The 18,376-nt window shown below is 51.7% G+C and overlaps 1 protein-coding gene and 2 pseudogenes across 2 annotated transcripts in view; 1 reads left to right on the top strand and 2 right to left on the bottom strand.

The window, feature by feature from the left end:
* Positions 1 to 12,863: 12,863 nt before the first annotated feature.
* Positions 12,864 to 14,030, bottom strand: LOC144179486 (uncharacterized; annotated as a pseudogene).
* On the bottom strand, positions 14,027 to 15,085 carry LOC144179485 (uncharacterized; annotated as a pseudogene).
* Positions 15,086 to 17,251: 2,166 nt separating this feature from the next.
* The window catches only part of Synr (BH3-only protein sayonara), a 47,427-nt gene continuing 46,302 nt past the window's right edge, over positions 17,252 to 18,376 (top strand). For both annotated transcript variants that reach the window (XM_077706070.1, XM_077706069.1), the window contains exon 1: positions 17,252 to 17,388. The gene's annotated coding sequence lies outside the window, so the exon portion shown is untranslated. The remainder of the gene's footprint in view (positions 17,389 to 18,376) is intronic.

Genomic DNA, 18,376 nt, shown 5'->3' with positions numbered 1-18,376 from the left:
AGTATACAAGGACAGCATGATAGTTTCCTCGAATAACTGGGCTTCATTCATTCGTTAACAATTACACGTAGGGTCATAGCGTATCTACTAATATCATTTCCATTTCACCCACCATCGTTTTCTTCTACAGTCTATTGCAGTTCCCCGCCCGCCTTTCACGGTGTTCCCGTGAAGTGTTGACAACCGAAGCAATAGCTACAAATGCCAGAAACGCGCCCGCCCGCCGGGTGTGCTCGAGAGACCACTCTGATTATTTTCTTTGCCGCGGTAATTAGCGGCGCCGCGGAATGCAATTCCACAATGTCTGGAGCGGAACACGACAGTTTAGCAAGGAGGATGTGGAAAAGAACAAACAACCGTGCCAGAACAGGTCTAATTAGCGCAGCTTGCATTGGGCTCGCCAGACTAAATATTGCACTGTGAGCCAAGCATTATTGGTCACGGGACGAAAGCCTCATCCTGGGCCTGCGAAGTTAGCTTTGCCGTACAGCCTTCTCTTCATCTCGGTGGGATCTCGCATGCTGCAGCAAGTGGCAGTGCATGGAACCTGTGCGTTTCACAGGTAGCGGTAAAAGTTGTCGCCACCATTATTCCTTTTTCGTCACATATAAAGCACATAACTTCTGCTGCGAACACCTTCGTTTGACGCTCAAAGCACCGCCGTAATAAAAGAAGAGGTGCGCGACAAAGATAACTCTACATATACGAGAAGGAGACCACTAAATTAGACATTAATCGCAATGAAAAACTATCGAAAGCAAATCAGCTTTTCGATGCAAAATATGCGACCCACTGAGTTACTGGTGGCTTTATGCGCTTGTAAGACAATCTGGAAAGCGATGCCAGCTGCCAAGAAAAAAGTTGACGTCCGAAACAGGAGAGTTTGCGATTGCCCTAGCCCTCACCCTTCCGGGCATTACCAAAGAGGTAACATACTCGCAGCAGGCGTACAGAAACTTCCAGTCGGAATGGGTGTCCCGGCTGGTGCTTCGAGTACTGAGAGACAAGAAGCCTCCAGAAAGTCAGGTTGAATTGGTATCGGTTTTGGACCATCCCTTTGTGGAGGGAAATGAGTTTGCCCACCGACAGGCCCACGCGTTAACGTACCCATGGCAAAAAACAGCGCAAAGAAACTGAACGGAAGACGACAAAGAGACAAACACGGGCACTGATTAACAAATGAATTAATTTTACTGCGCGCAGGCAATATAAGAAAATGCAGAAAGAACACAAAAAGAACACAGTTAAGATTGTACAAATGCTATCTCCTTGGGCAACAAGTCGACTGGCGGTTTGCTGACGCATGCGCCCGCTGGCTCGTTCTCTGGTCTCCGTAGCGCTTGTCATGTCGGTCGATTAACACCGCCTAGATTTTCTCCTAAATCTGGTCGATTAACACCTATCCTCACTTCGAGTTGTTGATCAATTCGCTCTCGCGCGCTACAAACGACTAGCCTCCTGGTTAGCTCAGTTGGTAGAGCGACTGCTCCGGTTAATTAAGCGGTGGTCCCGGGTTCGAATCCTGGACCAGGACGAATATTTCTTCAACTGCGAAGTTTCTGAGAAAGCTGTATATTTCCTTTGTAGCCGTACGGCTGCATTCAGGTGGATGTCAAACTTTCTTTCACTCAGTATTAATACCACTGTCTCGTAAAAAGCACAACATGTAGGCTTTTTGTACCGCATTAAGACGTCCACGGAATGAGGCGCTATCTTAACACCATGGTCAACCATAGACTCCGACACGCCTTCATTGCCTGTCTTGACGTTGAATAGCACGGGCGCATATCTTGTCTGGTTTTATAAACGCAGTTATTAAAATTTGGTGTCGTGCACTTACATATAGTTCCCGAGATGGCCAGCCTGACTGCGCCGCCCAGATGCAGTTCACGCCGGTAGTCCAAGTGGCGATGGTACAGGCAGTAGACGGCGGGCATCCACCGTAGCCACTAGAGCCGGGCACATATTCAGCTGCACATCTCTGAAATGAGATGACAGAAGATGTCAACGCTGCCACCGCGTAAACATTATCCGGGATTGTGATGCCTCGGAAGGCTCCAGGACCAATACTGTCGCCACAGGTGCAATAATGGAAGGCGAATTACTGTGTTCCAACTTCCATCGGCTAGTCCGGTAGGTGCTCCTTGATGCAAAATCAGGGCGAGATTTTTTATGGAAAAAAGTGGTCCCTGTCCTACCCAAGGAGGTTTTTTTAACCTCCTTGGTCCTACCCCACCTCTCGCTGTGATTGGCGTCCGGGGAATCTTTAGCGTAGACACATCGTGACGTGTTGCTGCAAGCAGTGCACCCAATTACGGGCAACGCTGCTCGATGAGGCTGCTTGATTTAGTCGTGAATGCATTGTTCTTGTGACCATAAACAACAAATAGGTAAAGAAAAACGCGGAGTGTGCAGAGTTCACACTAATGGTGTGGAACTTGGCTGCGACGAGAATCGTTCCGTAGCTTCACAAGACAAATAGGCAGTGCAGGTTGGACGTACGGGCTTGGTTCGACAAAAATAAGTAGAAATACAGAAAAAATAAAAACACCATTGCCAACATTGTTTCTGAGCCTCACGAACTCCACAAAAAACTCCACATGCAGTTCAAAGAGTCGGTATATAGTAGCCGACCGTTTTTTCGGACTCCGAAAATTCGGACTTGCTTGATATTCCGGATTTCCCAGAGGAAACACCAGTGGTACCATAGGAGTAATGTATATGAACAACGGACATTTCGGACAAATTAAAGCGAAAAGTTTGATTTTCCGGTCAAAATTTTCCGCGACCGAGCCACGGTGCGACTTCAGGACGACGCCATTTTAAATCTTAAGCCACCTGGCTAGCTTCGGATTGGATGGGGATTGACTTCACTCCAGCCGGGGTAGCGAACTTTGATCTTTTCGCTGCAATGGACAGCAACAAAGCGTTGTGAGCGGAGCTAACCGTCGATGAGATCGTGCGCCAAATCACCGCGCTGCCGCAGAACGACTCTGACTCCGAGGAAGACATTCCCGACCGCCCGCAGCCGTCAGTGCAAGACGTTGCCAACGCTTTGGCGTCGTTGTCCAATGCTTACGAAGAAAACATGACGCTTGCAGAGATGCAAGCAGACGTTCTCATACGAAGGAATATTTTTAGGCAAGGAACCATCTGCGACTTCTGCTGTCCAATTTAAATTAAATAAAGTTCGTTTTTGCGACTCACGTATTTTTCGAACTGCTTTTTTATTCGGACTATTTTTCGTTCCCCTTCTAATCCGAAAAATCGGCTGGCTACTGTACTTTCTCGTCTCTCAAGCTGAGCATGTCTCTACGTCGGTTAATATTAAGCTAATGTGTATGTTAAGTGAAATTCACTGCGCGAGTACATATATATGAACCAAAGTCAATAAACATCCTGGACAAGCGCTGAGATGACGGCGCATTGACTGCACTCGAAGTGTGTCTCTTATCTCTGGTTGCTTGTCCAGTCTCACAGTTTTCTACAATAAACGAATTGCACCTGGCCCAGCTGACCGTCCTGCTCTCCTGTACGCGGTTGCTCGGAATTGCAAATGAAATGTACCTATATTTACTTCCGACAATCAACACGGGAACGTTTAATTTATGAGTGCGTGCACCACCACGGTACTCGTTTACTCGATGATCGCTTTCCATCAGTCTTTGAGGCAGTATAGCCGTGCGATAAGAAACGCAGGTAAATATAATTCCCTTCCCTTGCTGATGTAGCTTACGATAGAAAAAAATACTGATAGCCTTTCACCACGCTCGATGTCAGTGTGCCATCGATCTTCAACGGAGTGCCCTTGAAGAGCGGGCCTACATTTGACGTGGCTGTTCCTTGACTCAACATGTCTATGTTCGCTATGAGATATTATCAATATTAGGGAAATCTATTCGTCGTTAAGGCTACCGAACTGTTTTGGCATGCGTTGTTTACCCCACCTTGAAGCCATGCATTACTTTCTTGGTTTGTTTCTTCTTCTTTTTTTAGGAAAGCGATTGGTACACTGAAATCCCTCAGATCGGCTCCTGTGTTCGGACTTTTTGTTTTACTTGACTTTATTTGGGTTTCCTTTACTGTTGAGTGGTTGGCGATGCTCTGTTAAAATTGCTTTTACCTGAAAAGTTAAACTATACTACAATTTTCCGGGCACTCAGCTTTCTGCTCACCATAGAGGCGGAACGGTATGCCTCCACAGGCACACGCTTTAGGGGCGAAACCCCTTAGCTGGGGCTGTTGTCGTCTGCTGTCGTCGTCGTCGTCGTAATCGTCGTTCGTCTCATGTAGTCACGGCACTAAATCATCGGGAAACTCGTTTACGCCTCGCGCTAGAACGTAAAGCATACTAAAAACACCGGGACACTCGTTTACGCCTCGGGCTGGAGCGCTTCGTAACGCGCACTAAAAAAACACCGAGAACTCGTTTAGTCTCGCGCTCGATAGCTTCGTGCTTCAAATACAAGATACTTTTACAGCAAAGCTGCATACCTCTACCCCCCAACGGTTTCATCTCCGTTAGCAAAAACACCAAGGCGCCAAGAATACACTTTTACACTGTATTCTTCGCCCCTCCCCAGGTTTCAGTTTAGTGGAGAGGGCCCGGGATTTTTTTATTCCTTGCTCCCTAGCGACGCGAGGCCGCTCGAGCAACTGCATCGGCGCAGCCATGCAAAGTCATCTACACGGTGGGCAGATGACCCAGGCGAAATGTCGCCGCTGCATCCCATCGTTTAGGTGCTGACGAATGAAAACACTCCAACCCTACATTCTTTACCCTACATGTGGGGACGACGCTACGGAAGAACGGGCCAAATTACTTCCGGATGAGCCTTTAAGGGCTTTACTCTCCCGTGGGACGACTGAAATGTACCCCTCGGTTTTTTCGGACTCTCCTCTCGAGGGAGCATTATGATGGGCGCGCGAGACGAGCAGGTAAATGGGGAATATCGGGTATTGTGGTGGTATGAAATGCCATACGTCAGTTTTGTAACCGTTTCTCATTTTGTGGCTATATAAATTAACGTCTGTTTCGTTATGAGCTCCATCTGGTTCATCGGTGCCAGCTTAGGCTCCGTCAGCAATGGCAACCCAGCGATTAACTCCAGCTACCGTATTGCAGCCCGACATGGATGCATCCCAGCATTCGGCGAAGTACCATGTAGAAAAAGATGAGTATATGGTAAGTATTATAAATGTGCATGAAAAGCAGTAACGGCAAAATTGAAATCACGATAAAAGCTTCGGCATTATAACTAATGCGGTGCCATCCTTCTTCGGGATACATTGGAGGAAGTCACCTGGTTAGAAATAATGGTTTGAACGCGTACTCCTCGATGGATGTCTGCCACGTCGCACTCGATCGAGCATGCATGCACGTGCAGCCAGGATCGCGTGGAGTTATTTTTCAAGCGAAGCTTGTATTAGCTGACTTGCGCCGTCGCTGGTTAAGTAAGCCGAAACGCCATGCGGCAAAGCCAACTTTATTCACATGTTTTAACAACGACGACTACGACGACGATGATGATGATGATGATGATGATGATGACTGCGATGATATGATGCCCTGGCACGTAGCCAAGCGCGGAGACTGGCCAGGAATAAAGTCTTGACTGCGCCCCTCTCGGGCCTTGCTTTGCGGCAAAGCCTTACCTTGAGGTTGTGCCTTTCGGCAAAGTCAACTTTATCCACGCGCTCTTCGGGCGCACCTCCCGCTCGCTGTTCGCAGCTGACGCGTGCACGTGCGCACAGGTGTCACCCATATCACGGCAGAACGGGAGCCAGTCAGCGTCACCGCTCGCATCACGTCACATCGCAGGTGTGGTCGCGGGCTGGCTCTCGTCGGGAAGTTCACCTTCCAGAGAGCCATGGGTAGGCCACGCGTGGTTCACTCATTGGAAGAGCGGGCAGCCAGTGAAGAACGTAGACGTTCCAGATAATCGCAGAACTATCTACAACAACGTATACCAAACATTTGCGTTCGGGTAAAGCTAGCGAAGTGGAAGGGTTTTGTTGTGGTCGATCGATGGTTTCGAGTTTTCCTTTCGGTCGTTTCCTTTTGATTCTGGCAGACGTGTCTTCGTTCTCGTTTTGTGGTCATACCATTTCAGTTTTGGTCGTCTTCATCTTCACTAAGATGAAACTTCGCGTGCAGCCCTGTTTCCGAAGAAAATGGTCGTAATAATTTTAAATTTCCTGTCAAAACACAGAAATTATTTGAACATGACAAAACGTTATAAATTACTGCTCATGTCCACCACCGCACACCACCCCGCGGTTTACAGACTTGCCAAGATTTCTCATTTCCTGGATTGTTATTCAATACGGCCATGGCATACACGTACTTAGTTCCGATCGTCCGGTTTAACCGCGCGTAGCACCGCTTTAGTTTAAATAGTTTAAATTTTAAATTCCACCTGACCTCCTACAATTTGGTCAGCCAACTAGTCGCTATAACACTGGTTTGGCGATGAGGAGTGAATGAGGAGGGTGGCGAATGAAATGGTGAGGATAAACTCTGGTGGAACTCGTGAACGTGTTACGGCGTCGGTAAAGGCTCTGTACCTGGCGTAGGATGTTCACTCGAAACCGGGAGAGGTCGGTGTGACGGTGACAAAAAGTGCATCGGAACATTGGTGATTCGTAAAGGTATTATTTCTTGCCAAAAAGTCGGTGTTGGGAATAATTCACATGTACTGGTAGCCCGGGGCCGTAATCACGGGCCAGAACGTTGGAAAGCCGATTTCCCTCCACACGTTCGGGCACTGGTGTCCCGCCAGTACGATATATGCCATGCATATTGTCTGCAGGCGTAAAGTTGCCTATTCGACACCGCAGTGATTCCGTTGTGTCGCACAGTACTAATGAGCCTCCACAACGCAATCGATCAGAATTTGATGCCGTGTTTGTCGTTTTTTTTTAATGCGCAGCACTTTGGTGGCCGCTACTGTAGTTCAACATCGGCGTCGGCGTCATAACCGAACGAACAACGACAGAAAGGAAACGGTGGAGGAAATTGTGGAGAAAGTTTGAGGGGGCGGCAGTGAGTTATTCTGGGCGGTGGCGACGCGCTGCTATATAGTTGACGCCATAGCAGAGCGTGCCGTCGTGCGCTCGACGCAGATCTGCGTTCATCTCCTGAGGCACAGTTCGCGGTTCCTTCCTGAGACGCAGTTCGCGCCGCCGACGCAGAGGCTTACCATCGTTTCCGTCGAAATAACCCACAAATGAGTGCTGCCCCAGCGCACTGCAGCCCTCAGGAGCGAGTGCTGAACAACGAGTGAGGCTGACTGACTGAAAAACATTTATTTACAGAAGTTTGCACAGGGAGGGTGGGAAGCGGTCCTTAAGAGGCCGCCCCGTACAAAGACTAGGTGGGCTCCCCCTTACGGGCGCCCAATGGCGTCGGCCGCGGCCCGGGCCTGCCCGGCCAGGGCCCGTTGGGCCGTCAGGTCCGAGCAGCCGAGCAGGGCTGCCTCCCAGTCCTCCCGGGAAGAGTTGGGTAGAGGGAGTAGGTTTGGGGTTTTTTGGCACTCCCACACCATGTGGAAAATGTCAGAGGAATCTTCCTCACAGTGCGGGCACTTCGCCGTGCAAGCGGGGTCGAAGTGTTTTAAGATTGCCGGGCACAAGAGAGTTTTCGTATAAAGGCGAAGGAGGATGCACTCCTCCGCCTTCGTGAGGCCCCTACAGGGCTTGGGATAGACGGAATGGTCGGATTGATAAAACTGTGTGACCTCCTTAAAGGTGCAAGTGGGATTGGGTTCTAGGTCCGGATCGGTAGGGGACGAGGATGGTGCCCGGAGAGTGAGCGCGCGGGCAGCGGCGTCAGCCGCCTCGTTACCCTCAAGGCCCGTGTGAGCCGGAGCCCATATGATCGTTCGATTCGCGGGGGCACCTAGGTAGTTACTGTTTTGGAGAATTTTGTAAGCAAAGTACGGAATGCACCCCTGTTCGATATTGCGGCAGGCACCCCTTGAGTCGGTGATAATGACCCGCGAGTCCTGATCTGCGGCGGCTTGCACGATGGCAATCTCCTCCGCGTGTGTAATATTGTGTGCACGGAAAGTGAGTCCGTTCACTGCCGTGTTTTGGTGGACGACCACGGCCGTGTACCAACCCCCGTGGTGCGGGCCGGAGGCGTCTATGTAAAAGACTCCGTTTTTTCGACCATAGTGGCCAGCCATTGCTTCTGCCCGCGCGACTCGTCGGCCACTGTGGTCATCTCGTGTTATGTTGGCCGGAAGAGGAGGCACATGCAAGGCGTATCTCTAGACTTCGGGAATCTGTACGCGCTTTTCCGTATGTATTGGGGGATGGATGTGTGATCTGGCAAGAAGGCGGCAACCCGACGGCGTTTTAGAGAGTCTATTGTATTGATTCGTCAAGTGCGCCTCACGCAGCTCCTTGAATGTGTTTACCATTCCCAGGCCTAGAAGGCGCTGGTTGGAGGTGTGGAACGGAAGGTCGTGAGCGCGCTTGTAGATTTTACGGAGAATGACCTCGAGTACATTCTCGTCAAACCTGCGTAAGTGGAGGTATGGAGCCGAGTACAGGACTCAGCTGGTTACGAATGCATGCGCCAGCTGCAAGGCATCTTTGCATCGTAACCCCCCGTGCTTATTGGAAACCCGGCGCATCATCCGGCCCACTTGGTCCCCCACTTTACGCAATTTGGCCAATGTTGTGTCTGCTCTGCGATGTTTGTGAATGAAGAGCCCCAGTACTCTGATCTCATCGCGTTCGGGCATGGGTCCGCTGTGAAGGGACAGGTTGATTTGGTGGTGCACTTTGGTGAGGGGCGTATGTGCACGAATTCCGATTTGGACGGGGAGCACTGAAGGCCACAGCGACGGGCATAGTCGTCCACGACGTCCGCCGCTTGCTGCAGGTTGGCCTCCATGTCTCCTAACGAACCGTGTGACGCCCAGATGGTGATGTCGTCGGCATACAGCGCATGAAGGATGCCTTCGACTTTCGCCAGCTGAGCAGGGAGCCTTATCATTGCCAGATTGAATAGGAGGGGCGAGAGGAGCGCTCCCTGCGGGGTCCCTCGCGTGCCTAATTGGTAAGGGCTGTGTTCCATGTCCTGAATTCGAATATATGATTGTCGGTCAGTGAAGAATTGCTTAATGTAGTTGAAAGCACTTTGGCCACAGTCCACTTGTGAGAGATGTGTTAGGATAATTTCGTGAGTCACGTTATCAAAGGCCCCCTTCAAATCTAAAGCGAGCACAACTTTGTCACTGAGAGGGTACTCGAAGGGATTGAGGATCTCACGATCGAGCTGGAGCAAGACATCCTGCGCGGACCGGTGTGGGCGGAACCCGAACATGGTGCCTGCAAATACATTTTTGTTCTCCAAAAACTCGGACAGCCTGTCGCGCACCATCGTCTCCATTAATTTTCCCACACAACAAGTAAGGGAGATGGGGCGGAGGTTGTCCGTGTCAATGGCTTTGTCCGCTTTGGGTATGAAGGTGACCAGGGCGGTCTTCCACTCAATCGGAAGGGGTGTTTCCACTAGCCAAGAGAGTTGATGTAAGCAAGGAGCATTGTGTAGGTAGAGTCGGGAAGATTGGCAAGTAGTTTCACTGTGATGTGATCCCGTCCTGGTGCCGTTCCTCGACTCATTTTCGCTAGGGCCGCCTTCAGGTCGTATAGCTGGAAAGGTTGATCCAGCTCCGCGTTCTCGCTACCTGCATAGGAGTACGCGGACCCTCGAGAGTCCTGAAGTGTGCTTAGGTATTGGTCTCGCAGTTTGCATGCCAATTTTGTCGTGTCCCCATCGAAGCTGTGAATCGCTCGTTGGAGGTGCTTTTGTGTCTGTTAGAGTTTGGGTCGGATCGATCAAGGCGCGGAAGATGCGCCAGGTACCCCTACTGGACATTTGTCGCGCGGCCGTGTTGCATCGGTCCACCCAGTTAGAGTCGGTGAGCTGGGCCGCGTACTCCGCCGCTCGCTCGGTGAGCTCGGCGATGCGAATTTTCAGTTTTCGGTTGTATTTTTGTCGGCGCCACCGGCGGACAAGGCTGTGCCGAGCAGCCCAGATGTGAAGGAGGTAGTTATCCACATCCGGAGTCGCATCCGAGAGTTTAATGTGGGTTTCTGTGGAGCGAAGGATCGAAACCAATTGCTGGGACCAAGCGTGGTAGCCTTGCTCCTTAATGGGGATGGATTTAGTGTATGTTTGTCGAAATTTAGTCCAATTGAGTAATTTTGCCTCTGCGTAAGCTCTTGCCAAGGGACGGGTGCGAATGGTGATGTTGAGTATGCAGTGGTCGCTGCCGAGGGTCTCCTCGGTGTTGACCTAATCTGCATATTGGATGTTTTTTGTGAGCGTAAGGTCCGGACATGTACGGAATTACCCACGCGAGTTGGGTAGGCAGGGTCGGTGTGAAGAGTTAGGACCAGCGTAGACATAACACTCTAAGAAAAAAGGGTAGAAAACGGGAGGAAATCGAGGGTTTTCTCCCCCGTACCAGCAAAATTCTCCCTTTAGCTAATTACCCGTAGCGCCCTCTGTACGGCCTCTACGAAACACCGAAACGGGGAGGAAATATTCTCCCCTGTCGTCTGCAATCTGCTGTCGGCGCTGACGCCGAAAACGAAACCGTTCATCGTTGCACGGTGGCTTTCACCGATCGGGCGCATACGACGACTATGAGCAACAACTCCCCTGCGATGTGCTGCTTGCTTGTTTTCTCGCTGTCTTTTTTTATTATTATTACCATGTGCCCGCCACGCTAACGCACGGCTCGCCAGCCGTGTGTTTGAAGCACATTCTGTGGGCACCGCTGCATGCTTGCTGTGCGCGACTCGCGTGCGCCCAGTTCAACGTTACCACTGCATTTGTGGACGTTATATACTGACGCCCAAGAGTAACAGAGGTCAGCGATGATAGTAAACTGCCCCTTTGTTCGTCAACGAGAACTGACCGCAGCATATTAATGCATCAGTTACCAACAACAAAAGGCCCCCATTCGGTAACATCTTGGCTGAATTGTTGCCAGACCAGTCGTGCGCTCTACGCTAAAAGAGCGAAGGCGGGGCAATGAGTGTCACTACCCAAACATACCTGCCGTACTGTTTCGTGAAACGTTTTTTCTTCTTTGAGCTATTTGACTGCTTCTTACAAAACCTCAAATTAATAAAAGTTTGCAATTGCACGGGTTACATTTGATGAAATAACAAAACCCACCTAAGGCTCACGCACTGCCGTGGGTTATCGAAACAAGCAACAAGCTCGTTGTTCCTACCTGCAATTTCGGCGATCAGGGTTATAAATACTTTGTCGCCGTTTCAATGTTTAGTTGTGGCTTGTGATCATGCGGACATGTGAAAAGTGTACTATATGTTGTATACGTGTATATGTTGCGGGTTGCGTGTATTGTGCCTTGGCAGTGCCTTTAATGAAGTGTATGTCGCTGTGTTGTGCTATGTTTCTTCCCAATATGTGCCCGCCCACATGTAGCCTCCGTGGTGCTGGTTATTATAATATACGTTATCCATAACGGAAACCAAGGAAACGCCTTGATGTAAGTGCCCACTGATGGTGATGCTTAGTAGCCGCACCTCCCCACCCCTACTTTTTTTTTTTTTGCGTCATCTATCGGTCATTTTAAAACGTTTACGATTGCTTTACTTCGAGCACGCTAGAGGGCGAGCATTGTCATCCCCTCGCTCGGACGGGTGCAACAGCGACGGATACGTTTTTCGTGTTGCCTGCATTGCCTTTGCGCTGAGATTTACGATTGCAGACGACCCGCGTTGTGATGCATCGGTTGTAGCATGGGTAAGACGACTAACAACAAGTGGTTGTTCTCAAACGGCCGCATTGGATACTTGTGATCTCGTGTGCGGTGAACGGCGGGGTTACGAGCCTTTCGGAAATAAAGACGGCATTTTGAAAGCAATCGGTATGACTTCTACTGTGTTTACGGCGGCGCGTTCGCTCTGAACGCGCAGCGAGACGAATGCAAGAAGTCGGGCATATACGATTGGCGACATCGCTTGCTAACCGCAGTTCTGGTGCTCGGTAGGTAATTTCTTGGTTATTTTAGCGCATTTTAAGCGCACACAACCACAGTGACCTACTTGTTTGTACTTCCTCGATCCTCAAACCGATCAGCTCGCTAGGCCTTTCTCGCATGACAAGCCTTGCTTGGGTGACGCTGCCAGGGGAGGAATGCTCCTCCATTAGCTCACGAAAGGGGGAAATCTTCCTCCACTCCTAGGGGCAGAAACGCGCTCCTCCCTCTTAAAGGGAGAATCTTTCTACCTCTTAGGGAGCAATATATGAATATATGATATATTCCTGTTTCACCCTTAAGGGAGAAACTACCACACCCTTTTTTCTTAGAGTGAAGTTCTGCCATAACTTATGTCCACGCCGCTCTTCACGCACATATTCCCTAAGTGTGCTGGGGGCGTTAAAATCGCCCACAATCACCAGGGGGTCCTTGCCCGCAGCCTTTAAGACGCGGCTAAAAAGGTCTAGTCTCGGCGAGCAATAGATGTTTAGCACGTGTAGTGGCGGGTCCTGTTTGCGTAGCGGAATGAGTGTTACCATCACGCACGAGAATTTTGGCTTAATGTCAAGGTCAACCAAGTTGGCCGTGTAATTTTTATGCACGCAGATGCAGGATAAGGGGTCTTGCTGAAACGTAGTATAGTTTGTGAGCGTGGCACCGCTGCCTGGCTCTTGAAGGGCTACCACAGCAGGAAGGTTTTCAACTGTCGTGAGGAAAAGTCGGAAGCCGGCCCGCTTTGTGCGGGACAGTTGCGCCCAGTCCCGCTTTGTGCGGGACTGGGCGATTTGAATGGGGGTGGCCGAATTGGATCGCGCGTATTTCCGAATTTTAGGGCTGCCCGTCATGGTCGGTGAGGTTAACGAGTGATTGTGATGGTGGCGCTTCCGAGCCAGCACTAGCGAGGTGGGGGTTGTCCTCCATTCCCGCGAGGGAGCAGCTGTCATCATCATCAAGATCAATCTGTCGTCGAGAAGGTTTGGGGTACCGGCCGGACACGTCCTTAAGTAGGCCCGTTCGTTTGTTGGAACGCGCGACTTGTGCTATGAGGGTGGGGATGGCCTCTGTCATTTTCCCGATCGCGGCTTCTACGAAAGTTGAGGTTTGATTTTGGAGGCGAGTCATCACACTGTCCATACGGGCCTTAGGGGCGCTCATACGAGCCTCAAGAGTGTGGCTAGCGCGTCCTTCGCCGCTACGCCAGTCACTCTCCATTGCGTCTACTGCGGGGGGAGGAGGAGGGCAGACTGATTGGATCTGTTTTGCCTAGGCTGCGGCTAATCTCTTTAGCAACGTTTCAATTTGTGCCTGCAGGTTGCTCAAAATACTTTGCTCGGCTCTGCGCACCGAAGAGGGGAGATTAGGGGGGGGACGAGGAGGCAGCCCTGCCCGTTCCGCTCACATGCTTTCCGTTTTTGACGGCGTTGGCCCAGGCCTGGCCCCCGCCTCTGCAGGATTGCACCGTCGGCTGCTTCCCGACTGCTCCGGTAGAGGGAGCTTGCTTGTCTGTCTTGGTAGAGTTCCTGTATATAGCTCCCGCGGGGAGCTAAGAGTTGCGCGACCGCCCGCCATCTTGTTATCCGGATTGCTGCGGGAAAGCCGCCCGTCGCGAGTGCAGGAGCCTCGCCGCCACGCTTCCGACGGCGGCCAACGCGCAGTGGGGGCCCTTCGGTCGCCGGCGCCTTACGGCGGCCATAGAGTTTCTCATTATTACCTAGTGAGAAACTCTATGACGGCGGCTACGCTGGATTCCTGCGATGTCGCTCACGCTGCTGCTGCGGCTGTTCCTGTGCGGGGCGTGGTGCCGCCCGCGTCGGCGGCTGCGGCGCAGCCTTAGTGGGGGCTTCTCTGCGCGGCATGGATAACCAGAGTGACGTTATCACGGCGGCGCGTGGAAAGGGGTCGCGCAACTCTTAGCTCCCTGCGGGAGCTATATACAGGAACTCTATGTCTTGGCATTGTCCCGATTGTCCCGGCGCGGTGGCTAACCGGGCTCATCGCAAGGCTGAAGCTGGCGGACCACGTTTCTTGGCCGCCATCCTGGATTTTCTGCCATTTGGGGCGGCCGCTTTGGAAATACGGTACTTGGCCGTACATGCTCGTGAGTTGGTGGCGTGCGCTCCGATACACATAGAACACACTGGTACACAATCATGAGGGGCCCGCATTTCCTCTTCCACAAGCTGGACCTGATGCCCACCCACACAGGCCACACGTATTCGGTCTTGGGTTGGGACAAGCGTCCATCCGATGTCCGACGACACCGCACTTGCCGCATGCCGGAATCGTTCGCTAGTAGGGTTGGTAGGGGATCAATATTGTGTCGTAGTGAACAAAGCGCGGCTTCGTCTGGCCAGCGAAAGTCACGCGCGCCTTGTTCGAGGTTCCAAATTTACGCACCTCGACGATGGTGCCTGATCTCCAACGCACGCTCTCGCGAAGCGTCTCCGTCGTATCTGTGTTGCGGACGACGATGACTCCGTGACAAACATTGCCTCCATCTTGTCGTAGGTACCCGTGTAGCAGGACCTGCCTGCGCTCGCGATGTTCACCGCGAAGTTCCCGATAACCTTGTCCGCCGTGTCGGGGTCCGGGGTATGAATGACGATCAGATTTTGCTCTCTCGAGGGAAGAACTGTCAAAGACACAGCTCGCTCGGGCCCGAGGTACGCCTTGAACGCGGTTCCGTACCAGTTCTCGGAGAAAGCTTCATGCAGCGAGATGCACTCACGGGGCTTTACGACTATTACATAATCGTACGGATTCGGTTTTGGGAAGGGTCGAGGCTTCCATTTGGTGATAAGCTTGCCTTTGCGTCCAGCGGCACACGAGGCGGGACGCTGCGTCTTGTCTGCCGGCGTGCCGGACGCCGGGGTGGCGTCCGACGCTGCCTTCTTGGCGTTGGCTTGCGAGCGGCGTGCTACCGCGTCGTTGAGAGCTTGGCTCCGAAATCTCGGTGTAAAGGCAGAATTTGGCGTCTCGGAAATTGGAACCGTGTCCCACGCCATGACATGTGGGTCGTATCCACGCTGGTTGATCGTAGGGGTAGCCATGTTGCCTCGGGAGGCCTGTGCCACACAACCGGCGTCCGCGTCGCCGTTTGGCTTAACGGCGTCGCCAACGTGGCCGGGCGATAGTCGGCCGTAAAGTTGTTAAAAATCGGCCCACCTGGATGATACTGGTATCCACGTGTTCCCTGTAAGTTGCCGAGACTATCGATGTCGGTCTTGACGGGGTACAGTGAAGTTGCCCGTGGTTCCAGCCGAAAAAAATTCCCCCGCATTTCCCCGAGGGGGAGAATGTGAAAGTGCGAATGCACGGTTGTCGGCCCGCTTGCGGCGCTTGCGCTCGGCCCCCGCAGCCCACCGCCTCGCCGCCTTCTCTTCCATCTCTTCCATCGGGTTTGTAGTATCACGTGTACACCACGCAGTTATCAAGCCGCTATAACGCCGCTGAGTCGCCAACGCACGCCGCTGACGACGTAGTTTGAATGCGTTAAAGATATAAGGCGCGTCTAACACTGATATCACCGTCGCGTCCGTGGCTTGGTCGGTAGAGCGTCGCGCTGCGGACGCAAAGTCCTCGGATCGAAACCTGGCGCCGGATGCTGTTTCTTTTTCAAATATAGAGGAGCACTGCGGACGCCAACGCCGCCGGCGGTGGATGGTTTGGGGTCGCTTATAAAGTGCATTGCACTTAAAACGGCGGAGCCCAAGCGCAGCACCGCCAAATATAGAGGAGCACTGCGGACGCCAACGCCGCCGGCGGTGGATGGTTTGGGGTCGCTTATAAAGTGCATTGCACTTAAAACGGCGGAGCCCAAGCGCAGCACCGCCATGGGTCCGGCACCCGCCCGAGTGAGGCAACCGGTGGTGCTTCGCGTCCCTCTCGTTGCATGGCTCATCCGAACCACGTGACATTTTCGCGCGAGGTTCAAACACGATTTACAACAACATGCTTGGCGGCGGCGGCGACGTATTGCTAGATAACGGCGGAGTAGCGCGGGCCTCCGTGCGTTCGCTCATCACGGGATCCCTTTCTGAGATGCAGCAGCTATGCGCCGTGATCGAGAAGACCGCAGTTCACGCTGCGCTCAAATTTCGCATTAGGGAGTATAGTAACCGCCAGCCATTTTTTTTTTCTGCGCTTACACGAAGGCACCGCTTTTCAGCGTTGCCCTCCAAACTCACGTTTGTAGGAATCTACCACGCGAATGTGACTGCATTGCGTGTGTGAAATGCTGGCTCTGTCGCTCTGAGACCGGTGTCCACCACCGATCTGGTACCCCTGATGGGTTAGGATGCGTCAACTCTGTGCAAAGTCAACTTGGTTATACCTGGTACACATTGACGGGTACTCATCACCCGTCTGGGGAAGAGTGACCATGGCTCCATCTCTCGATCCATTAAGCGGCTCATTACTGCCCCTCACGAGGCAACTACTATGACGTGCCCTTCTACTGCGCCGTCTTCATTGACGAGCGGTTATCGCAATCCCTCATCCCCTCATTGTTCCTCTCGTGAGTGTTGTGGGAGGAGCGAGATGGCCAGCCACTGGCTCTTGGGGGCCATCGTGATCCGCGTTATTATTCCTTTTGTCAGTCATGATGATGATTGCGATTGGAATGGGAATGCCGTGCCACACGTTAGTATACGCCGAAAATTGGAGTAAGGCATATGTTATAGTCTGATACTAATTGCCACCTTCCGAGTAGGCCTTCGATGCGCCGCACCAATGAAATGGGCGTGTACCCTTCTCTGTTTCGCCGTTCCCTTAACGTCTGTTTTGCGTACAGGAAGAAACGACAAAGAAGCGTCTTCCCTTCCGCTTCTCCCGTTCTTCTAATTTCCCCTTTCTATCTGCCTAATTGTTTCTGTCCAAGGTTGCGTCGGGACGATCGGCGCCGCTGTTGCCCAATATTGTGTCCGCGACGCTAAAGGAAGCAGAACACAAAGTGAAGAAGGCACCGCCCGTTTTCCTCCCTGTCCCCAGAGAGAAGAAGGACAAAGGAAGCCCGCGCGTGGTCGTGCGGGGTCAGAGCCGTCCGGCGCGTACCTGCCTCTCCGCGCCCACCTCAGCCCCTCCCGTGAACGTGCGGGGGCCAACTTGGCACGAGCCGTACGTTCGGCATCTATATTTATTATCCTTTCGCCCCCGCCGCCCGTGTTGCCGGGACGATATCGACCGTGAGCGGGACGCCCAAAAAATAGAAAGCGCTAGTGGGACAGTCCGCAGACGACGCTTCACGACTCGATGTCGTCGACCACACAGAGCAGCATGCGGACGGTAGCGCGGTCGGCCGCTTATCGGACTCTGACGTCGGTAGCGAGGCTCGCCGGCGCGTTCTGACTGAAAGGTGAGCACTGGGCAGCCACGGGCGACGCGCATTGCATCGGGTCGAAATGTGTCTCGAAATGAGCCACCAGACAAGTGACGCGCGCGCTGCTGGCGACTGCGTTCACTTAGAGCGAGAATGGAGAGGTAAACACAACAGGTATTGTTAGGAGTGTGATGCTTGCTACGCTGGCTTCAAAGAAAGAAGGAGCTGGGCAGGAAGGCTGGCAATATATCAGAAAAACAAAGCTTGTTTGTAAACTTTCTCTATACTGTTGAATATAATCATATAGCTTGCGTTTATTTGTTTTCCCTGCGTACGATTTATTTTTTGATGAGAAATGACGGAGGAAAGATGACTCGCGACTCATTTCCTGTCTTTACCGCAGATGCGCTAAAACTAACGCTGATTCCCAATTCATTCCGGTCTTATGCGAGAAGTGGTGCTGTTAGAAAGAAGCAAAAAGGCGAGCTAGTTAGAAGCTACAAAAATTGCACGAATAGTTAGCAAAACATCCATTAGGCAACATACGAGAGTGAAAATAGAGGCTATATGGAAGGAGGAGGCAGTGCGGTTAATCTTTGCGTTGGGCGACTAAATATACAAAGCTCTTAAACAGAATGGAGGGGTAAATTATAAATTCATCTATGTTTATTGTCCCGGATGACGGGAGATGTCAGTACTCGTTGTGGCACGCTGTTTCAAAGTGTAGATTGTATCCTAAGCTATACTCACACTCCAATACGAGCAGTTCTTTCTTGTCAGTCAAGTTCCATGAAGCTACTAATGCCTAACTCGAATTCTATGCAATATAGACGAAATCGATACGTCGACATTTCTCATAGACTCAACTCCAGAAAGGGAGGAACATTCACAAATTGATAGGCTTGTTTTTCTGAACGATTCGTGGTAACTAGAAGAATGTTCCGCAAATTTGCTTGATAGTTTATGCGTTCTATCTCGTGACCGAAAACTCCAAGGTTGAAAAAAAAAAAAACATCTTTAGGCG

This window comes from Haemaphysalis longicornis, unplaced genomic scaffold (genome assembly GCF_048455015.1).
Source record: "Haemaphysalis longicornis isolate Haplotype H1 unplaced genomic scaffold, Haemaphysalis longicornis Haplotype H1 scaffold_4, whole genome shotgun sequence".
NCBI classification, from domain to species: domain Eukaryota; kingdom Metazoa; phylum Arthropoda; class Arachnida; order Ixodida; family Ixodidae; genus Haemaphysalis; species Haemaphysalis longicornis.
This window is presented reverse-complemented; position numbering and strand designations above follow the sequence as displayed.